This window comes from Arachis hypogaea, chromosome 17 (genome assembly GCF_003086295.3).
Source record: "Arachis hypogaea cultivar Tifrunner chromosome 17, arahy.Tifrunner.gnm2.J5K5, whole genome shotgun sequence".
NCBI classification, from domain to species: Eukaryota; Viridiplantae; Streptophyta; class Magnoliopsida; order Fabales; family Fabaceae; genus Arachis; species Arachis hypogaea.
The window spans coordinates 47,696,206-47,715,275 of NC_092052.1; the positions used below are offsets into that span (position 1 = coordinate 47,696,206).

At 39.3% G+C, this 19,070-nt stretch overlaps 1 non-coding gene across 1 annotated transcript; it reads right to left on the minus strand.

The window, feature by feature from the left end:
- Positions 1 to 1,698: 1,698 nt before the first annotated feature.
- On the minus strand, positions 1,699 to 1,805 carry LOC112767579 (small nucleolar RNA R71). Its single transcript, XR_003185020.1, has one exon. It is a non-coding gene; the product is annotated as a small nucleolar RNA R71 (small nucleolar RNA).
- Positions 1,806 to 19,070: the final 17,265 nt, after the last annotated feature.

Genomic DNA, 19,070 nt, shown 5'->3' on the forward strand with positions numbered 1-19,070 from the left:
TTCTTAGTGTCTAAGCATTAAAGAATTCTAAGTTTGGTGTCTTGCATGTTTTCCTTGCATTAAAAATTTTTCAAAAATGTGTTCTTGATGTTCATCATGATCTTCATAGTGTTCTTAGTGTTCATCTTGAATTCATAGCATTCTTGCATGCATTCATTGTTTTGATCCATAACTTTCATGCATTGCATCATTTTTCTTGTTTTTCTCTCTCATCATAAAAAATTCAAAAATCAAAAAAATATCTTTCCCTCTTTTCTCTCATGATTTCGAAAATTAGATTTGACTTTTTCAAAAATTTTTAAAAATCTAGTTGTTTTTATGAGTCAAATCAAATTTTCAATTTAAAAATCTTATCTTTTTCAAAATCTTTTTCAAAAATCAAATCTTTTTTTATTTTTCTTAGTTATTTTCGAAAATTCTAAAAATATTTTTCAAAAATCTTTTTCTTATTTTTATACCAAATTTTCGAAAATAACAATAACAATTAATGTTTTGATTCAAAAATTTTAAGTTTGTTACTTACTTGTTAAGAAAGATTCAAACTTTAAGTTCTAGAATCATATCTGGTGATTTCTTGTGAATCAAGTCATTAATTGTGATTTTAAAAATTCAAATCTTTTTCAAAAACTAATTTCTATCATATCTTTTCAAAAATATCTTCTTATCTTGTCTTTTTTCAAAAATTTGATTTCAAAATATCTTCTCTAACTTCCCAACTCCTTATCTTTTCAAACTTGATTTTTGTTTCAACTAACTAACTAACTTTTTGTTTGTTTAACCTTTTTCAAAACCACCTAACTAACTCTCTCTATTTTCGAAAATATCTTCCCCCTTTTTTTCAAAAATTTCTTTTTAATTAACTAATTATTTTATTTTTATTTTGAATTTTCGAAAAAAAAAAAACTACTAACCTTTTTCAAAAACTATTTTCAAAAATCACCAACTCTTTTTCAAAAATTATTTTCGAAATTTCCCCTCTCTCATCTTATTCTATTTATTTATTCATCTACTAACATCTCTCCCTCACCCACCAAAAATCCGAACCCTCTCTCTCTCTTTCTGAGTTTAGATTTTTCTCTTCTTCTTTTCTTCTACTAACAATAAGGAACCTCTTTACTGTGACATAGAGGATTCCTCTTCTTTTCTTTTTCTCTCCTCTTTCTTATGAGCAGGGATAGAGAAAAAGGCATTCTTGTTGAAGCTGATCCAGAACCTGAAAGGACTCTGAAGAGGAAATTAAGAGAAGCTAAATTACAACAATCCAGAGACAACTTGATTGAAAATTTCGAACAAGTAAAGGAGATGGCAGCCGAACCCAACAACAATGCAAGGAGAATGCTTGGTGACTTTACTGCACCAAATTCCAATTTACATGGAAGAAGCATCTCCATTCCTGCCATTGGAGCAAACAACTTTGAGCTGAAACCTCAATTAGTTTCTCTGATGCAGCAGAACTGCAAGTTTCATGGACTTCCATCTGAAGATCCTTTTCAGTTCTTAACTGAATTCTTGCAGATATGTGATATTGTTAAGACTAATGGAGTAGATCCTGAAGTCTACAGGCTCATGCTTTTCCCTTTTGCTGTAAGAGACAGAGCTAGAGTATGGTTGGACTCTCAACCTAAGGATAGCCTGAACTCTTGGGATAAGCTGGTCAAGGCTTTCCTAGCCACGTTCTTTCCTCCTCAAAAGCTGAGCAAGCTTAGAGTGGATGTTTAAACCTTCAGACAGAAAGAAGGTGAATCCCTCTATGAAGCTTGGGAGAGATACAAAGGACTGACCAAAAAGTGTCCTTCTGATATTCTTTCAGAATGGACCATCCTAGATATATTCTATGATGGTCTGTCTGAGTTATCTAAGATGTCATTGGATACCTCTGCAGGTGGATCCATTCACCTGAAGAAAACGCCTGCAGAAGCTCAAGAACTCATTGACATGGTTGCTAATAACCAGTTTATGTAAACTTCTGAGAGGAATCTTGTGAATAATGGGACGCCTATGAAGAAGGGAGTTCTTGAGATTGATACTCTGAATGCCATATTGGCTCAGAACAAAATATTGACTCAGCAAGTCAATATGATTTCTCAGAGTCTGAATGGAATGCAAGCTGCATCCAACAGTACTCAAGAGGCTTCTTCTGAAGAAGAAGCTTATGATCCTGAGAACCCTGCAATAGCAGAGGTGAATTACTTAGGTGAACCTTATGGAAACACCTATAACTCATCATGGAGAAATAATCCAAATTTCTCATGGAAGGATCAAAAGCCTCAACAAGGCTTTAATAATGGTGGAAGAAATAGGTTTAGCAATAGCAAGCCTTTTCCATCATCCACTCAGCAGCAGACAGAGAACTCTGAACAAAATACTTTTAATTTAGCAAACTTAGTCTCTGATCTATCCAAGGCCACTGCAAGTTTCATGAATGAAACAAGGTCTTCCATTAGAAATTTGGAAGCACAAGTGGGCCAGCTGAGTAAAAGGATCACTGAAATCCCTCCAAGTACTCTCCCAAGCAATACAGAAGAGAATCCAAAAGGAGAGTGCAAGGCCATTGACATAAGCACCATGGCCGAACCTGTAAGGGAAGGAGAGGACGTGAATCCCAAGGAGGAAGACCTCCTGGGACGTCTAGTGATCAATAAGGAGCTTCCCTCTGAGGAACCAAAGGACTCTGAGGCTCATCTAGAGACCATAGAAATTCCATTGAACCTCCTTATGCCATTCATGAGCTCTGATGAGTATGCCTCTTCTGAAGAGAATGAGGATGTTACTAAAGAGCAAGCTGCCAAGTTCCTTGGTGCAATCATGAAGCTAAATGCCAAATTATTTGGTATTGAGACTTGGGAAGGTGAACCTCCCTTGTTCACCAATGAACTAAGTGATCTGGATCAACTGACATTGCCTCAGAAGAAATAGGATCCTGGAAAGTTCATAATACCTTGTACCATAGGCACCATGATCTTTAAGGCTTTGTGTGACCTTGGTTCAGGGATAAACCTCATGCCCCTCTCTGTAATAGAGAAACTGGGAATCTATGGGGTGCAAGCTGCTAAAATCTCATTAGAGATGGCAGACAATTCAAGAAAACAGGCTTATGGACAAGTAGAGGACGTGTTAGTAAAGGTTGAAGGCCTTTACATCCCTGCTGATTTCATAGTCCTAGACACTGGAAAGGAAGAGGATGAATCCATCAACCTAGGAAGGCCTTTCCTAGCCACAGCAAGAGCTGTGATTGATGTGGACAGAGGAGAATTGATCCTTCAAATAAATGAGGACAACCTTGTGTGTACAACTCAAGGATCTCTTTCTGTATCCATGGAGAGGAAGCATAAAAAGCTTCTCTCAAAGCAGAGTCAACCAAAGCCCCCACAGTCAAACTCTAAGTTTGGTGTTGGGAGGCTACAGCCAAACTCTAAGTTTGGTGTCAAACCCCTATTTCCAAACTCTAAGTTTGGTGTTGGAGAGTCTCAACAATGCTCTGAACATCTGTGAGGCTCCATGAGAGCCCACTGTCAAGCTACTGACATTAAAGAAGCGCTTGTTGGAAGGCAACCCAATTTTTATTTATCTAACTATATTTTTCTTAGTTATATGTCTTTATAGGTTCATGATCATGTGGAGTCACAAAATAAATATAAAAATTGAAAACGGAATCAAAAACAGCAGAAGAAAAATCACACCCTGGAGGAAGCATCTGCCGGGCGTTCAACGCCAGAACAGAGCATGGTTCTGGCGCTGAACGCCCAAAATGGGCAGTGTCTGGGCGCTGAACGCCCAGAACAAGCATGGTTCTGGTGTTCAACGCCAGAAATGGCCAACAAATGGGCATTGAACGCCCAAATGAGCACCAACCTGGCGCTGAACGCCCAAAGTTGTGTGCAAGGGCATTTTTACATGCCTAATAGGTGCAGGGATGTAAATCCTTGAACACCTCAGGATCTGTGGACCCCACAGGATCAACTCAGGATCTGTGGACCCCACAGGATTATTTCAGGATCTGTGGACCCCACAGGATCCCCACCTACCTCCACTCACTTCTTCTCACCCCTCATTCACAAAACCCCATAAACACTCTTCTCCAAAACCCTTCACCAATCACCTCAATCTCTCTTCCTCATCACCTCTTCACCACTCACATCCATCCACTCTTCCCCATAAACCTACCTCATAAACTCCACCTACCTTCAAAATTCAAAATCAATTTCCCACCCAAACCCACCCTAAATGGCCGAACCTTTACCCCCCTCCCATCCCTATATATAACCCTCCATTCTTCCTCATTTTCACACAACACAACCCTCTCTTCTCTTCTTGGCCGAAACACAACCCCCTCTCCCTCTCCTCCATTTCTTCTTCTTCTTCATCTATTCTTTCTTCTCTTGCTCGAGGGCGAGCAAAATTCTAAGTTTGGTGTGGTAAAAGCATAAGCTTTTTGTTTTTCCATTACCATTGATGGCACCTAAGACCGGAGAATCCTCTAGAAAGGGGAAAGGGAAGACAAAAGCTTCCACCTCCGAGTCATGGGAGATGGAAATGTTCATCTCCAAAGCCCATCAAGACCACTTCTATGATGTTGTGGCCAAGAAGAAGGTGATCCCCGAGGTCCCTTTCAAACTCAAAAGAAATGAGTTTCCGGAGATCCGACATGAAATTCAAAGAAGAGGTTGGGAAGTTCTAACAAACCCCATCCAACAAGTCGGCATCCTAATGGTTCAAGAGTTCTATGCCAATGCATGGATCACCAAGAACCATGATCAAAGTAAGAACCCGGATCCAAAGAACTATGTTACAATGGTTCGGGGGAAATACTTAGACTTTAGTCCGGAAAATGTGAGGTTGGCGTTTAACTTGCCTATGATGCAAGGAGATGAACGCCCCTACACTAGAAGGGTCAACTTTAATCAAAGGTTGGACCAAGTCCTTATGGACATATGTGTGGAAGGAGCTCAATGGAAGATTGACTCCAAAGGCAAGCCGGTTCAACTAAGAAGATTGGACTTCAAGCCTGTGGCTAGAGGATGGTTGGAGTTCATTCAATGCTCAATCATTCCCACTAGCAACCGGTCTGAAGTTACTGTGGATCGGGCCATCATGATTCATAGCATCATGATTGGAGAGGAAATAGAAGTTCATGAAGTCATCTCTAATGAACTCTACAAAATAGCCGAAAAGTCATCCCCCATGGCAAGGCTAGCTTTTCCTCATCTTATCTGCCATCTATGTTACTCAGCTGGAGCTTTCATAGAAGGAGACACTCCTATTAAGGAAGAGAAGCCCATCACTAAGAAAAAGATGGAGCAAGCAAGAGAGCCCATTCATGGAGCTCAAGAGGCGCAAGAAGCTCATCACCATGAGATCCCGGAGATGCCTCAAATGCAATTTCCTCCACAAAACTATTGGGAGCAAATCAACACCTCCCTAGGAGAATTAAGTGCCAACATGGGACAATTAAGGGTGGAACATCAAGAGCACTCCATCATGCTCCATGAAATAAGAGAAGATCAAAAAGCAATGAGGGAGGAGCAACAAAGGCAAGGAAGAGACATAGAAGAGCTCAAGGACATCATTGGTTCCTCAAGAAGGAAATGCCACCATCACTAAGGTGGATTCATTCCTTGTTCTTATTTCTTCTATTTTTCGTTTCTATGTTGTGTGCTTATCTATGTTTGTGTCTTCATTACATGATCATTAGTAGTTAGTAACTTTGTCTTAAAGTTACGAATGTCCTATGAATCCATCACCTCTCTTAAAATGAAAAATGTTTTAATTCAAAAGAACAAGAAGTACATGAGTTTCAAATTTATCCTTGAACTTAGTTTAATTATATTGATGTGGTGACAATGCTTCTTGTTTTCTGAATGTATGCTTGAACAGTGCATATGTCTTTTAAAGTTGTTGTTTAAGAATGTTAAATATGTTGGCTCTTGAAAGAATGATGACTAGGAGACATGTTATTTGATAATCTGAAAAATCATAAAAATAATTCTTGAAGCAAGAAAAAGTAGCAAAGAACAAAGCTTGCAGAAAAAAAAGGCGAAAAAAATAGAAAGAAAAAGAAAAAGCAAGCAGAAAAAGCCAAAGCTCTTAAAACCAAGAGGCAAGAGAAAAAAGCCAATAACTCTTAAAACCAAAAGGCAAGGGTAAATAAAAAGGATCCCAAGGCTTTGAGCATCAGTGGATAGGAGGGCCTAAAGGAATAAAATCCAGGTCTAAGCGGCTAAACCAAGCTGTCCATAACCATGTGCTTGTGGCGTGTAGGTGTCAAGTGAAAACTTGAGACTGAGCAGTTAAAGTCAAGGTCCCAAGCAAAAGAAGAGTGTGCTTAAGAACCCTGGACACCTCTAATTGGGGACTTTAGCAAAGCTGAGTCACAATCTGAAAAGGTTCACCCAATTATGTGTCTGTGGCATTTATGTATCAGGTGGTAATACTGGAAAACAAAGTGCTTAGGGCCACGGCCAAGACTCATAAAATAGCTGTGTTCAAGAATCATCAAAGTGAACTAGGAGAATCAATAACACTATCTGAACTCTAAGTTCCTATAGATGCCAATCATTCTGAACCTCAATGGATAAAGTGAGATGTCAAAACTATTCAAGAGGCAAAAAGCTATAAGTCCCGCTCATTTGATTGGAGTTATGTTTCATTCATAGTTTGGAATTTATAGTATATTATCTTCTTTTTATCCAATTTGATTTTCAGTTGCTTGGGGACAAGCAACAATTTAAGTTTGGTGTTGTGATGAGCGGATAATTTATACGCTTTTTGACATTGTTTTTAGTATGTTTTTAGTAGAATCTAGCTACTTTTAGGGATGTTTTCATTAGTTTTTATGTTAAATTCACATTTCTGGACTTTACTATGAGTTTGTGTGTTTTTCTGTGATTTCAGGTATTTTCTGGCTGAAATTGAGGGACTTGAGCAAAAATCAGATTCAGAGGTTGAAGAAGGACTGCTAATGCTGTTAGATTCTGACCTCCCTGCACTCAAAGTGGATTTTCTGGAGCTACAGAACTCGAAATGGCGCGCTTTTAATTGCGTTGAAAAGTAGACATCCAGGGCTTTCCAGAAATATATAATAGTCCATACTTTGGCCAAGAATAGATGACGCAAACTGGCGTTCAATGCCAGCTCTCTGCCCAATTCTGGAGTTCAGAGCCAGAAAGGGATCAAAAACCAGAGTTGAACGCCAGAAATGGATCAAAACCTGGCTTTCAACTCCACAAATGGCCTCTGCACGTGGAAAGTTAAAGCTCAGCCCAAGCACACACCATGTGGGCCCCGGAAGTGGATTTATGCATCAATTACTTACTTTTGTAAACCCTAGTAGCTAGTTTATTATAAATAGGACCTTTTACTATTGTATTAGACATCTTTGGATTATCTTTTGATCCTGGATTGTATTCTGATCCTGTGATCACATTTTAGAGGGGCTGGCCATTCGGCCATGCCTGGACTTTTCACTTATGTATTTTCAACGGTAGAGTTTCTACACTCCATAGATTAAGGTGTAGAGCTCTGCTGTTCCTCAAAGATTAATGCAAAGTACTACTGTTTTCTATTCAATTCAACTTATTCCGCTTCTAAGATATTCATTCGCTCTTCAACCTGAATGTGATGAACGTGACAATCATCATCATTCCCTATGAACGTGTGCCTGACAACCACTTCCATTCTACCTTCGACTGAATGAGTATCTCTTAGATCTCTTAATCGGAATCTTTGTGGTGTAAGCTAGAATGATGGTGGCATTCAAGAGAATCCGGAAAGTCTAAACCTTGTCTGTGGTATTCCGAGTAGGATTCAATGATTGAATGACTGTGACGAGCTTCAAACTCGCGATTGCTGGGCGTAGTGACAGAACGCAAAAGGATAGTAAATCCTATTCCAGCATGATCGAGAACTGACAGATGAATAGCCGTGCCGTGACAGGGTGCGTTGACCATTTTCACTGAGAGGATAGGATGTAACCATTAACAAGGGTGATGCCTCCAGACGATTAGCCGTGCCGTGACAGGGCATTTGGATCATTTTCCCGAGAGAAGACCGAAAGTAGCCATTGACAATGGTGATGCATTACATAAAGCCAGCCATGAAAAGGAGTAAGACTGATTGGATGAAGACAGCAGGAAAGCAGAGGTTCAGAGGAACGAAAGCATCTCTATTCGCTTATCTGAAATTCTCACCAATGATTTACATAAGTATTTCTATCCTTTATTATTTATCTTTTAATTATCTAATCCAATCACATTTGACCCTACCTGACTGAGATTTGCAAGGTGACCATAGCTTGCTCCATACCAACAATCTCCGTGGGATTCGACCCTTACTCACATAAGGTATTACTTGGACGACCCAGTGCACTTGCTGGTTAGTTGTGCGAAGTTGTGAACCATGGTATTGGCATCATATTTTTGGCGCCATTACCAGGGAAAGAAAGAGCGATGAATTTTACATAATCAAAAGTGTAATCACAATTTCTGCGCACCAGTCACTCGGAGAGGAATTAGATTGAGTGATCTACGGAACTTGTTGTTGGTTGTGTTGTGATCCTTGGGACTGCCTCAAGTGAGGTGCTCTGTAAGGCTGGTTCTGGTTCTGCTGCCTGTTGTTGTTATTATTCCACCTCTGATATCTTTGATTGTCTCTTCCTCTTCTGTTATTGTTGTCCCTCCAATTCTGGTTAGAATTGTCTCTCCAATTCTGGTTAGAGTTGTCCTGCCATCCATGGCTGTAACTGCCACCTTGATTGTACCCTTGGTTGGGGCGGTCATAGAAGTTATGAGTGGCTGCCACAGTGTTGTCTTCCTACTGGAGCTGCGGACATTCATCAGTATAATGGCTATAATCGGCGCAGATCCCACACACTCTCTGTGGGACTAACTGTTGGCTTTACTGTGCTTGTTGTTGACTCAGCTGCATCTGCTTCGGTAAGTTGGTCATTTCACATATACTCTGAGCCAGAGATGTAGTTTCTTTGCTAGAAGATACCTCTGCAACAGCCTTTGAGCGGCTTTGTTTCTGCCTGTGATTCCTTGTAGACTCAGCCAAGTCGCTGATCAATTGCCAAGTCGCTGTGAGCGGATCTTCCAAGAAGAAGATATCTAACTCCTTGTTTTTTGTCACCTTCTCACCATGATATAGCTTCAAACGATGTCCATTAACTTTGATGAGTTCAGGGCTTGAAGGGTGACTTAGGTGAAAAACTCCGTACGGCTCAACCTTCTCTACTCTATATGGACCTTCCCATCTTGATCTCGACTTGCCTGGCATGAGCCTCAGTCTAGATTTGTAAAGGAGGACTAAGTCCCCAGGTTGGAACTCTTTCCTCTTGATGTGCCGATCATGTACAGCCTTTATCTTTTCCTTGTACAGTCTTGAGTTCTCATAAGCTTCTAGGCGGAGGCTTTCCAATTCTTGCAGTTGCAACTTTCTTTCAGCTCCGGCTTTCTCAACTCCCATGTTGCACTCTTTTACTGTCCAAAAGACTTTGTGCTTTACTTCAACTGGGAGATGACAGGCTTTTCCATAAACTAAGCGAAAGGGACTCATCCCAATGGGTGTCTTGTATGCTGTTATGTATGCCCAAAGTGCATCTTGTAGTCTGGTGCTCCAGTCTCTTCTATGAGGTTTGACTATCTTCTGTAATATGCGCTTTATCTCTCTGTTAGACACTTCGGCTTGCCCATTAGTCTGAGGATGGTAGGCTGTTGCTACTTTATGAATTATCCCATGCTTCTTCAATAATCCTGTTAGTCTCCTGTTACAAAAATGGGTGCCTTGATCGCTCACGATTGCTCGTGGTGATCCAAAGCGACAAATAATGTGGTTTCTCACAAAGGAAACAACAGTGTTAGCATCATCAGTGTGGGTAGGAATTGCTTCCACCCATTTGGAAACATAATCTACAGCTAACAATATATAAAAATAACCATTAGAATTTGGAAATGGACCCATGAAGTCAATGCCCCAAACATCAAAAATTTCACAGAAAAGCATAATTTGTTGAGGCATATCATCCTTCTTGGATATATTACCAAATTTTTGGCATGGGAAACAAGATTTACAAAATTCAGCAGCGTCTCTAAAAAGAGTAGGCCACCAGAATCCACAGTCTAAGATTTTTCTAACTGTTCTTTGAGGGCTAAAATGTCCTCCCCTCTCAGATGAGTGACAGGCCTCTAAGATGGACTGGAATTTTGATTGAGGTACACATCTTCTAATTACCTGGTCAGTGCCACATCTCCATAAATATGGGTCATCCCATATATAATATTTAGACTCGCTTTTCAGCTTGTCTCTTTGATGCTTAGTAAAGTTTAGAGGAAATGTGCAGCTAACTAGATAATTAGCTACAGGTGCATACCAAGAGACTATCTCAGATACTGCTTGCAGGTTATCAAATAGGAAATTATCAGCTATAGGAGTGGAGTCATCCTTAATGTGCTCAAGGCGACTCAAGTGGTCTGCCACTAAATTCTGGTTTCCACTCCTATTCTTTATTTCTAAATCAAGTTCTTGTAGTAGCAGTATCCAACGTATAAGCCTTGGTTTGGATTCTTTTTTAGCTAATAAATACTTTAGAGCTGCGTGATCTGAATACACTACTACTTTAGTACCGAGTAAATAGGCTCGGAATTTATCCAGAGCAAAAACAATAGCAAGAAGCTCTTTCTCAGTAGTAGTGTAATTAGACTGAGCGGCGTCTAAAGTCTTAGACGCATAAGCAATGACAAAAGGATCCTTACCTTCACGCTGAGCCAGCGCTGCTCCTACTGCATGGTTGGAAGCATCGCACATGATCTCAAATGGCTGGCTCCAGTCTGGTCCTCTCACAATTGGAGCTTGAGTTAGTGCAGTTTTCAGTTTATCAAACGCTTGTTTGCAATCCTCACTGAACTCGAACTCGATATCTTTCTGCAGTAATCTGGATAAGGGAAGCGCTACCTTACTGAAGTCCTTAATGAATCTCCAGTAAAAACCTGCATGGACAAGGAACGAACAGACTTCCCTCACAGAGGAGGGGTAAGGCAAACTAGAAATAACATCCACCTTTGCTGGATCTACAGAAATGCCAGTATTAGATACAACATGTCCTAGTACAATCCTTTGTTTAACCATAAAGTGACATTTTTCAAAATTTAATACAAGGTTTGTACTGACACATCTATCTAATACTCTAGATAAACCATCTAAGCAAAGGCTAAAAGAATCACCATAAACGCTAAAATCATCCATAAAAACCTCCATACAGTCCTCAATAAGATCAGAGAAAAGACTCATCATGCACCTTTGGAAAGTAGCTGGTGCATTGCACAAGCCAAAGGGAATTCTCTTATAAGCATAAGTCCCAAAAGGACATGTAAAAGTAGTCTTTTCCTGATCTTCAGGAGCTATATGAATTTAGAAATAACCTGTGTAACCATCTAAAAAGCAATAATGCGATTTACCTGACAGGCGATCCAGCATTTGATCAATGAATGGAAGAGGATAGTGGTCCTTACGAGTGGCCTGGTTTAGGCGCCTGTAATCAATGCAGACTCTCCAGGCGTTCTGTACTCTGGTTGCAATGAGCTCTCCATGCTCATTTTGCACTGTAGTGACTCCAGACTTCTTGGGCACCACTTGTACTGGACTTACCCATTCACTGTCTGAGATGGGATAGATGATATCTGCCTCAAGTAGTCTGGTCACTTCCTTTTTGACAACCTCTAAGATAGTGGGATTCAGTCTTCTCTGGGGTTGATGAACATGCCTAGCTCCCTCTTCTAAAAATATTTTGTGCTCACAAACATGAGGGTTGATGCCCACTATGTCTGCCAAACTCCACCCAATTGCCTTCTTATGCCTCCTCAGCACACTAAGTAACTGCTCTTCTTGTTGAGAAGTGAGTTTCCGTGCAATGATAATTGGAAACTTCTGCTTGTCCTCAAGGTAAGCATATTTGAGGTGTGGAGGGAGGGGTTTTAATTCTAACTTCGGCTCATGGCTAGGCTCTGGATTATCTGGAGCTGGTGACAATGGTAAAGTATTTTCATTGTCCTCAGAAAGTGTCCCCACACTCAGACCTTGTCCTATGTACTTCTCTTCTAACTCCTCCTGGTGAATTTTAGCTACGGTTTCATCTATGATGTCACACTGGAGGATAGAATGATCTTCTGGAGGGTGTTTCATAATTTCATTCAGATTGAAGCTTACTACTCGGCCGTCTATTTCAAAGGAGTATGTTCCTGAAAAAGCATCCAATTTGAACTTTGAGGTCTTCAGGAATGGTCTTCTGAGTAGGATTGAAGATGACTTCTCTGAGTCATTTTGGGACATCTCCAAGATATAAAAATCAATGGGAAAGGTGAGCCCCTTAATGCCCACTAATACATCTTCAGCAACTTCAGCCACTGTAATAATGCTTTTATCTGCTAACACAAAATGAGCTGCCGACCTTTTTAAGGGAGGGAGCCTCAAAATATCATATATAGACAAAGGCATTATACTCACACATGCTCCTAAATCACACATGTAGTCAGAAAATAATACACCACCAATAGTACAATTAACCATACATGGACCTGGATCACTACACTTTTCAGGTATACCTCCCATTAAAGCAGATATAGAACTACCTAAAGGAATAGTTTCTAATTCATTAATTTTGTCTTTATGTATACATAAATCTTTTAGAAACTTTGCGTATTTGGTACCTGTTGAATAACATCAAAAAGGGGAACAGTTACCTCAACCTTTTTGAATATTTCTACCATTTTGGGATCAAGTTCCAGCTAATTCCTGGGCTTCTTTGCAAGTTGTGGAAATGGAATAGGAATGGAGTTTTTTGCAGTGTCTGTGCCCCTTGGTGCTTCTTCCTGTGATTGAGCTTCTTCTTCTTCAACCATGTCCTGTATGTACTCTTCCTCCTCAACATCTTCTATTTCCACTACCTCTTCAGCTGAGGCGTGCTCTGGTGGGCTTGGCTCCTCTTGGTTCCTCTCTTGCAATGTGGTTCTGGACCTTAGGGTGATGGCATTAATGCCACCCTTTGGATTGGGTAATGGTTGAGAGGGGATTCCACTGGAGCTTGCCTGTTGAGTGTTTGAAGTATTGGGTGGTGCCAGCTGAGAGATGAGAGCTTGTATAGCGGACGCCAGTCCATTAAGTGAACTCTCCATGTTCCTTTGCCCTTGTGCAATGGATTGAAGAGTACTGTCACTCGGAGAGGAAATAGATTGAGTGATCTGCGGAACTTGTTGTTGGTTGTGTTGTGATCCTTGGGACTGCCTCAAGTGAGGTGCTCTGTAAGGCTGGTTCTGGTTCTGCTGCCTGTTGTTGTTATTATTCCTCCTCTGATATCCTTGATTGTCTCTGCCTCCTCTGTTATTATTGTCCCTCCAATTCTGGTTAGAATTGTCTCTCCAATTCTGGTTAGAGTTGTCCTGCCATCCATGACTGTAACTGCCACCTTGATTGTACCCTTGGTTGGGGCGGTCATAGAAGTTATGAGTGGCTACCACAGTGTTGTCTTCCTACTGGAGCTGCGGACATTCATCAGTATAATGGCTGTAATCGGCGCAGATCCACACACTTTCTGTGGGACTAACTGTTGGCTTTGCTGTGCTTGTTGTTGACTCAGCTGCATATGCTTCAGTAAGTTGGTCATTTCACATATACTTTGAGCCAGAGCAGTAGTTTTTTTGCTAGAAGATACCTCTGCAACAGCCTTTGAGCGGCTTTGTTTCTGCTTGTGATTCCTTGTAGACTCAGCCAAGTCGCTGATCGATTGTCATGCCTCATCAGTGGTCTTGTACTTTTTCATAGACCCATTGCTAGCACTTTCCAATGTGGTCTTATCTTGGGGCCTCATGCCCTGTGTGACGTAGCCGAGCAACACTATCTTGTCAATCATATGGTGTGGGCATACTTTCAGAAGGTTGTTGAAGCGTTCCCAATATTCATAGAGAGTCTCGGATTCGTCCTGAACAATCATGGAAATGTCTTTCCTCAGTTTATCAGTAACTTCAGCTGAAAAGAATTTTTCCAAAAATTCTCTTCTAAGCGTATCCCAGTGAGAAACAGCTACTGCGGGTTGAGTGTAGTACCACTCTCTCGCCTTTCCCTCAAGAGAGAACGGGAAAGCTTTCAACAAAATTGAAGTTTCATCTGCACTATCACGCCTGACAATAGAACAGGCTGCTTGGAAATCTCTCAGGTGCTTGATAGGCTCTTGAGCAGGTAAGCCATGAAACTTAGGCATCAAGTTGAGCAGTGCAATCTTTATTTCAAAGTCTGTAGCCACTGCTGGGTGATGCGCTTGAAACGGTTGTATTGTGAAATCAGGGGCTCCAGCCTCCTGACTAGTAATTCTCCTAGGTGCTGCCATGTCACCTACACGTAAATCAACCGAATCAGCAGAAAGGGAGCTTCTTTCTTCCTCAAGTGACGTTTCAGATTCGCCCTCGGAGAGGACTAATCGACGCCGAGCTTGCCTTATTCGTGAGATACTTCTTTCAATCTCAGGATCAAATACTGGCAAGCTTGGATCAGGAAGTGAACGCGTCATTTAACGAAAGAAACATGTAGCTCATAGTAGCAAAATAAAATAAAATGCAAACAAATAAATTCCAATCAATAACTTAGCACTCAGTTGCAACTCCCCGACAACGGCGCCAAAAATTGACGTGGCGGAAATTGGTGAGTTAAGAAATTTTTATAAGAGATACGTTGCAAGTACAGTTCTTAACCAACCGAAAATCCACTTATCAATTTAGAAGGGTTGTCACAAAATTAAAATTTAAAATCAAAATACTGGGAGTATGAATCCCAGGTCATCTCCCAACGAGTTGCAGAAAGGTGTGCTATTTTATTAATCAGATATTTTCTAAAATTGGTTTGAGTTGATAAACAAGAAATTAAATCAGAGAAATTATGCAATTTTAATAAAAAACTTGACTGGGAGTAGATTAGTTCGAAGCCCTATTTTTGTTGGAGTACTCTTAAGATTAATTGATACTTGAAGGTTGTTCTGCTTAGTTATTCCTTACTAGGTAGAGGAAAGTCAAGCAAGTTGAAAAGCTATTTCTGGTCACAAGTCCTAATCCTCTCCCTTGGGAAGGACTAGTGTCAATAACCAGAGGGCGATCCAACAATAAACCTAATTACAATTTTTCTTTTAAGTAATCCAACTCAAGGTTTCCTTTCAATCATCTCCCAATTAAGTTACGGAACTACTCGCTCATTATGAATGTAAATTTCACAAAATAAGGAAGAGAAATACTGAAAGACATAATAAATAATAATCAAAAGGATCAATTAAAAATAGAAAATAATTCTTGTATAAATAAATTCTAGAAATAATCCAAGAGTAACTCTGAGTAAATAAAGAACATGAAAGAGTAAGTGACAAGTAAGGAAACAAACTAGAATGACAAAGTCTTGACGGAGGTAATAACTTTTCTCAATATCCCAATCCAAAAGTAATAAAGTCAAAATCCTAAGAACTATGAATGTGTGGAGAGAAAACCTAGAGGAGGAGTAAAATCAGATCTAAGAGCTAAAATTATGTGGAATGAATGTTATCCTCTGGTCTCTGCATGTTCCCTGGCTCTAATCAGCTTTTCTGGGCCGAAAACTGGGTCAAAACAGGGCCCAAAATTGCCCCCAGCGAATTCTGCAGATTCTGCAAATCGCGCACGTCACGCGATCGCGTCATTCAGGCGTTCACGTCATCCAGCGTTTTGCCTTGCCACGCGAGCGCGTCGTCCACGCCTTCGCGTCACTGGTGCAGTTTCCAATCCGCGCGGTCACGTGAGCCATGCGTCCGCGTCACTGTAATTTCCTCTATGTCGCGCGGTCGCGTGAGCCATGCAACTGCGTCACTTCTCGCTGGTTATCTCCTTAATTTCTTGTGTTCCTTCCATTTTTGCAAGCTTCCTTTCTAATCTCCAAGTCATTCATGCCCTTTAAAGCCTAAAAAACTTAACACACATATCACGGGATCGAATGGAATAAAGGAGAATTAAAATACAAAATTAAAATTTTTTAGGAAGCAAGTTTTCAACCACAAAGTATTTTTAGGAAGGAATTATAAATGCATGCTTATTTAATGAATAAGTGGGTAAAGATTTGATAAAACCACACAATTAAACACAATATAAATCATAAAATAATGGTTTATCATGCAGCTTCCCACGCGTACGCGTAATGTATGCGTACGTATCTCTAAACGCCAGGCAACTATGACAAATTTAATATCATTTTGAAGTCCCGGATGTTAGCTTTCCAATGCAACTGAAACCGCCTCATTTGGACCTCTGTAGCTCAAGTTATGATCAATTAAGTGCGAAGAGGTAAGGATTGACAGCTTTGCGATTCTTTCATTTTTTCATGAGTTCTCCATTTCTACATGCTTTTTCTTCACTCCCTCAATCCAATCTTTGCCTCCTAAACCTGAAATCACTTAACAAACATATCAAGGCATCTAATGGAATCAAGGTGAATTAAATTTAGCTATTTTAAGACCTAAAAAGTATGTTTTCACTCTTAAGCACAATTAAAGGAGAATTTACAAAACCATGCTATTTTAGTGAATAAATGGGAGAAAAGTTGACAAAACCCTCTAAATTCAACAAAAGATAAACCCTAAAAATGGGGTTTATCAACCTCCTCACACTTAAACCATAGCATGTCCTCATGCTAAACCAATGAAGGACAAGAAAATGGGTATGTACATTTATTCAATGCAAAGAACTATATAAACCTATCTATATGAATGTAACTAAATGCAAAATGATCCTACCTACTTGGTTGAAGGTAAATCAATCTCCAAGAACATATATGCACACGTGGGGCTAAGGTCATATGACGATTCATGAATCCTACCAATTCAAGTATAAAAATGAAGTTCAAATAGATTTGCAGAAGAACGCTCATGAAAGCCGGGAATCAAGGAATTGACCATCGAACCCTCACCGGAAGTGTTTGCACTCTAGTCGCTCAAGTGTGTAGGGTCGATTCTCTCAATTCTCCCCTAATCATGCTTTCCAAGATTTGTTTTTCATCTAACAATCAACAATTATTCAATGCATGCATACATTCATCATGAGGTCTTTTCATAGATTGTAATGGGGCTAGGGTCAAGGTAGGATTGTATATGGTTAAGTGGACTAGAATTTGAATCGTTGATCAACTTAAACTTCCCACCTAACCTATGGCAACCTATACAATTTAAGTGCTAACCTAACTACCTATTCTTTACTTTTTCACATACTCATGCATTTTCTTTTGATTACTACACATATGCATTGATCTTTATTAATCTTTACTTTGGTTCATTTTGTCCCCTTTTATTGCTTTTTTTTCTTTTTTTATATATATTTTTTTCTTTTTATTCATATATTTCTTTTTCCTTTTTCTTTATCATTTTTTTCTTTTATTTTTCACAATAAGATATATACGAAGGCATCAATGCATATGGTTTTACATATAATTAATACATGAGCATGTACCCAATTTCCTAAATTCCCGATAGAAATACAAAACACCCTTTTATCCCAACCAATGTCCCAAGTTTTCCACACTTGAATGATACTCACACTCACTAGTCTAAGCTAATCAAAGATCCAAATAAAGGACATTTATTATTTTTCGCTTTAAGACTTGTAATGTGCTAAATTGAAGAACAAAGTGGGTTAATTGTAGGCTCAAAGTTAGCTAACAACGGTAGGTAAAAGGTAGGCTATTTGGGTAAGTGAGCTAAATGAAATGATGGCCTCAATTATATAAATGCATGTATACATGGAATAATGGACATAAAGAATCAAACAAATCAAAGATCACAATCATAGAAAGAGAACAATTGCACACAAGAAGGAAAAATAAGTGGTTATAAGATGTAACCACGCAATTGGCTCAAGACTCACATGCTTGTGTTCTTAGCTCAAAAATCATGTTCCAAATTACATTCTTCAAGAAAGCTTATCAAAAAAAATTTTTCAAATTGGTAGGGTGCTCTAAAACAGTTTTTTGGAAAAGAAATCATCACCCTAACCAAGTAGTCCTAATAAGAAAGAAGTGGTAAAAATATGTACAAATTCTAACTAACATGCAACCTATCATGAAATACAACAACTAGCTAACATTGGTGTTGAAAAAGGAAATTGTTACCCACGGAAGTTGGTCAAACGACCTCTCCACACCACACTTAAAGATTGCACCGTCCTCAGTACATGCAAAGAAGAGCAAGGTGGATGGGTTGTTACAACAGATGAGTTTATTCAAAAGATTGTGTGGATGACTTGTTTGTCGCCCCATTTACAAACTTTTTCTTTTTCCTTCTTGGTGGCCAACCTAAAAGGAAAGAAAAAAAGAAAGAAAATTAAGCATATAACAAAGATATCAAAGCAAATAGAACATAGGCGGGGGCTAATGCCAAATAAAAGTAGGGTTCTCACTACATGTTAGCTACGCATGTAAGTGAGAGAGAAATATAGGCAAAGGGCATATCAACTAATACTTGATGCAAGAATAAAGTCAAAGCATGAAAAGCATGAAAAGCATTCAGAAGCATCAAGTTCAAACAAGAAAGAGTTGACACAGACAAGATCAGTAATAAGCATGAGAGCGACTGGTCCTAACCTAACTCAATGATAGTGAGGTACAAAAACAAAGAATAATGAGTTAGGAAGGACTAAAGCACTAATCTTGTGTGTGGAACAATTATAACAATTAATGCTAAACAAGTCACGAAGCACCAAAATAATCCAAGGAATTCTCAACAATTGAGTAAGAGTAATCTACCACCAATGTTAAAACAAGAAACTTAGAAAAGAAAATAAGAACAAGCTATAAAAATAAAATTAAAATGCAAAGAATAAAAGTATGCAAATGCAATAAACAAAGGAAAATGAAAGATGAGAAAAAGAAATATTTTTTTATATATTTGTTGATTTATTTATTTATTTATTTATTTATTTATTTATTTATTTTTGAAGAGAGGGAAGAGAAGAAAGTAAGAGAGGAAGAAGAGAGAAGAAGAAAGGTAGAGAGAAAGAAGAAGAAAGGAGAAAGAAGAAGGATGAAAG